Source organism: Petaurus breviceps, unplaced genomic scaffold (assembly GCF_028583685.1).
Source record: "Petaurus breviceps papuanus isolate PSGF00001 unplaced genomic scaffold, PetGlider_PUasm1.0 188, whole genome shotgun sequence".
Lineage (NCBI taxonomy): Eukaryota > Metazoa > Chordata > Mammalia > Diprotodontia > Petauridae > Petaurus > Petaurus breviceps.
The window spans coordinates 10962767-10967790 of NW_027185804.1; the positions used below are offsets into that span (position 1 = coordinate 10962767).

The following is a 5024-nucleotide window of genomic DNA, read 5'->3' on the forward strand; positions in this document are numbered from 1 at the left end:
TCCAAATGACTTATAATAAGAGAAATGTACATCAAAATAATTCTGACATTTCATCTCACACCCAGAAAATTGGCAAAGATAGCAAAAGAGGACAATAGTTAATGTTGGAGGAGTGGTGGAAAGATAGGCACATTGGTACATTGTTGAAGTTGTGAATCACCACAACCATTTTGGAAAGGATCATGCAATAATATGACTAAGATGCCTATACCTTTTGATCCAGAGGTTGCATTACTGGGCTTATACCCCCAAGGAGATCATTGATAAGAAGGAAGTCACCACATACACCAAAATACTTGTAGCAACAATTTTTGTGATAGCAAAGAATTGAAAGCAGAGTAAATATCCATAGACTGAGGAATGCCTAAACAAATTGTGGTAAATGAATTAAAATGAAATGTTACTGTGCTGTAAGAAATTATATGTGTGATAAACACAGAGAAGAATGGAAAGGTCTACATGAACTTACTCCGAGTGATGTAAGCAGAGTGAAGAAAATGGTATATGTAATGACTACAACAATGTAAATGGAAAGAACAACACACACAAATCACAAATGAATGTCGTCAAACTACTTTTGAAAAATAGCATTGACTCAAGAGATTTGAGAAGACACTTCTACCCCACCCCTTTGCAGAGACTGGAAATAAACAAGTATTATACATTGTACATATTTTCAGATGTATTCAATAGATGGATTAGTTGTGCTGGTTTTTTCCTCTTTTTCCTTTTTTTCCCCTTAAAATACTATCTTGTTATATCAGATGACTCTCTGAGAGGGGGCAATTACAGTAATTTTAAAAACCAAGAAATCAATCAAATTGGCTTGGGGTGGAGCCAAGATGGCGAGTAGAAGCAGGACCTCCCCTTAGCTCCAGCTTCCACCTTCCCCAATCCATGTAAAAAGGGGACTCTAAACAAACTTTGGAGCTGCAGAACCCATAAAATGACACAGAGAAGCTAACCTCCCGCTGAGGACAGCCCGGCCTGCCAGAATCTAGAATAGCACTCTAGGAGCCGAGCCAAGCTCCACGCCAAGGCTTTAGCCCCAGGGCGGGCCTGACCAGCCCCTGGCCAGAGGGTCTCCAGATCAGCAGCAGCTGTGGCCATTTCCAGATTTATCAACACATAGATGTGAAGGACAAAGTGAGAGGTCAGTGCAGTCTGGACTTTGGGACGTAGTAAGTGGGAGTGTGTAGCTTTTGCCCTCTGGGTCAAGAAGCCCCTGAGACACAGCACCACATGGCAGCTTCATCTCCTGGCCTGCAGAGTGTAGGGGAACCAAGCACCAGTCTGAGGGGTAATCGCTCTTACTTTAACCTGCTTGGATCTGGATTGCAGTCTAGGGTGGAGGTCCTGGGGTGTGTGTCCAGCTTGCCAGAGTGTGTGGAGGTCTTAGAGAGGGCACCCAACTAATACTTCCAGCAGCTGAAAAAACCCCAACATTTCAGATGAAAGCTCCCCTGTCTGGTGGCAGAGTCCTACTGTGGCAAAAAGCCCAGGGGTCAAGTGACTAAGTGGCAACATGACCAGGCAAAGGAAACAAAGCAGACAGAAGATTCCAACATTACACTCCTATTTTGGGGACAGAAAGGAGCAAAGCATGGAACAGGAGGAAGACAGTGAAGTCAGAACTCCTGCACCAAAAGCTTCAAAGGAAAATATGAGCTGGTTAGGGGACAGAGAGGGCCTTAAGAAGCAGATAAGAAAAGTGGAGGAAAAATTGGGAAGAGAAATGAGAACAATGCAAGAAAATTATGAAATGAAAATCAGCAGCCTGACTGAGGAAAATAATACCTTAAAAAATAGACTAACTCAAATGGTAAAAGAGGCTCAAAGAGGCAATGAGGAGAAGAATGCCTTAAAAAACCGATTTTGCCAGATGGAAAAAGAATCTCAAAAGCTCAGTGAGGAGAATCATTTCTTCAGAATTAGATTGGAGCAAATGGAAGCTAATGACTTTATGAGAAATCAAGATGCTGTTAAGTAGATTCAAACAAATGAAAGAATAGAAGGCAATGTGAAATATCTGATTTGAAAAACCACTGACCTGGAAAATAGATCCAGGAAAGATAATTTAAAAATTATTGGACTACCTGAAAGCCATGATCAAAGAAAGAACCTAGAAATCATCCTCCAAGAAATTCTCAAGGAAAACTGGCCTGATGTTTTAGAACCAGAGGGCAAAATAGAGGTTGAAAGAATCCACCGATCACCCCCTGAAAAAGATCCCCAAAAGGAAACTCCTAGGAATATCATAGCCAGGTTCTGGAATTCCCAGATCAAGGAGAGAATATTACAAGCAGCCAGGAAGAAACAATTTGAATATTGTAGAAACACAATCAGGATAACACAGGATCTGGCAGGTTCTACCCTGAGGGATCGAAGGGCTTGGAATGTGATATTCTGGAGGTCAAAGGAGCTGGGATTAAAACCAAGAATCACCTACCCAGCAAAAGTGAGTATCATGTTTTGGGGGGAAATGTGGTCATTCAGTGGAATAAAGGACTTTCAAGCACTTTTTTTTCATTTTTCAAATGCTTTATTAACTTCTTATGTAATTATATCATTCATTTCTGCCAGATTTTGAGTTACAAATTTTCTCCCTATTTTCCCCCTACCCACCACCCTAGAATAGCAGTCCCACAGGATATCCCTTTCTCCAATCTGCTCTCTCTCATATCTTCTCCCATACTCCCTTAGACTTTTCAATTAGGGCATGGTGGATTTCTATGCTCCAGTGCCTGTATATCTTATTTCCCAGTTACATGTAAAATAGTATTAATAATAGTATATATGTATATATTATTTTAAACATTTGATTTTAAAACTTTGAATTTCAGATTCATTCCCTTCCTCCCTTGTCACCCATCCTTACTGGGAAGATAAGCAGTTCAGTATAGGTTGTACATGTGTAGCTGAAGCAAAACATTAACATAGTAGATATATTGTAAAAGACTGACTATATTTCCCTCCCTCCTATCCCACCATCCACTTGTTCTATTCTCTATTTTTATCCCATCCCTTTTTCAAAAGTGAGGGCTTCCAACTTCCCTCCCCCCAGCCTGCCCTCCCTTCCATCATCCCCACTCTCATCGCCTTCCCCCTACTCTCCTGTAGGGTGAGATACCCTATTTAGTGTGTATTTTATACCCTCCCCAAGCCAAATTCAATGAGAATAAGGTTGGGGGTGGCTAGGTGGCGCAGTGAGTAAAGTGCCGTCCCCAGAGTTAAGAGGACCTGATTTCTCTTCTGGCCTTAGACACTTAATACTCACACAAAAAAACTAGCTGTGTAACCTTGGGCAAGTTACTTAACCCCAATTGCCCACCAAAAGGCAAAAAAAAATGAGAATAAGGTTGACCCATTCCCTTTTGCCTTCTTATTCTTCCCCTCCATTGTAACCCTTTTCCCTTGCCTCTTCTATATGAGATAGTTTACCCCATTCTGTCTCTCTCCATCTCTTCTCATTATATTCCTCTCTCACCTCTTAATTTCCCCTTTTGAGTATCATCCCTTCCTATTAGGCATACAGATTCACCATGCCCTACTGGAAAAGTTGAAAGGGGTATGGGAGAAAATATGGGAGAGAGCAGATTGGAGGAGGAAATATCCTGTGGGATTGCTATTTTGAGGCGGTGGGTAGGGGAAAAATGGGGAGACAATTTGTAACTCAAAATCTGGCAGAAATGAATGATGTAAATTAGAAGTTAATAAAGCATTTGAAAAATGAAAAAAATCAATATAAACATTAAAAATTTCATCTATAGGTCCAAGATAGGAAAGGCATAGCTAGGTATTTCATCCATAAAAGATATATAGAAAATTTAATATATTTGTGTGATTGTTCTTTCTGGTTAAATTGTGTTTTTTTTTTAATTTTCTTGGCTCCATTTAACTTCATTCTGCATCATCAGTTCACATATATTTTCCCAAGTTTTTCTATACTCTTTACATTCATCATTATTGTAGTCCAATAATATTCCATGACATTAATGTACCACAATTTATTTAGCAATTCCCCAGTCAATAGGCAACCTAAAAAGCAAATAAGGTCTTAGTTTCCATTAAGAGTTAGAGTTCGGGAAGCTCCATCCTCTTTTCCGCTTCGCCCCCATGGCGCAAGATCAGGGTGAAAAGGAAAACTCCATCAGAGAACTTCCCATCCATAAGCTCTGCCTCAACATCTGTGTTGGGAAAAGTGGAGACTGACTGACCGGGGCGGCCAAAGTGTTGGAGCAGCCCACAGGCCAAACCCCAGTATTCTCCAAAGCTCTCTATACTGTCTGCTCTTTTGGAATCAGGAGAAATGAGATCACTGTTCACTGTACCGTTGGTGGAGCCAAAGCTGAAGAGATTCTGGAGAAGGGGCTGAAGGTGAGTTAAGGAAAAATAACTTCTCAGATACCAGCAACTTTGGCTTTGGGATCCAAGAGCATATCAATCTGGGGATTAACTATGACCTAAGCATCGGCATCTATGGCTTGGACTTCCATGTGGTGCTGGGCACGCCTGGGTTCAGCATTGCAGACAAGAAACATAGGACAGGCTGCATTGGGGCCCAACACAGAATTGGCATAGAGGAAGACATGCGCTGGTTCCAGCAGAAGTACGATGGCATCATCCTTCCTGGCAAATAAAGTCCTATTTTCTATTAAGAGGTCAATAAAATGATCCCTGAAGTGTAAAAAAAAAAAAAAAGAGTTCACTGTAACCCTTGAGAATGATGAAGACATGATAGTCTTATTGTTCTCTGCTCATTTAGATCACATCTGATGTATTGGGTTCAGTTCTGGGCATAGTATTTGAGGAAGGACATTGACAAATTAGGGTTGCTAGGTGGTGCAGTGGATAGAGTGCCAAACCTAGAGTCTGGAAGTCTCATCCTCCTGAGTTCAAAGCTAGCCTCAGACACTCCCTAGGTGGGGGAACCTTGGAAAGTCACTTAACTGTTTTGGCTCAGTTTTCTCATCCATAAAATGAGTTGGAGGAGGAAATGGCAAACCATTTGAGTATCTTTGCCA

The 5024-nt window shown here is 41.1% G+C and overlaps 1 pseudogene; it reads left to right on the forward strand.

The window, feature by feature from the left end:
• The first annotated feature begins 4116 nt into the window (after nt 1-4116).
• LOC138163400 (large ribosomal subunit protein uL5-like) lies at nt 4117-4701 on the forward strand (annotated as a pseudogene).
• Nucleotides 4702-5024: the final 323 nt, after the last annotated feature.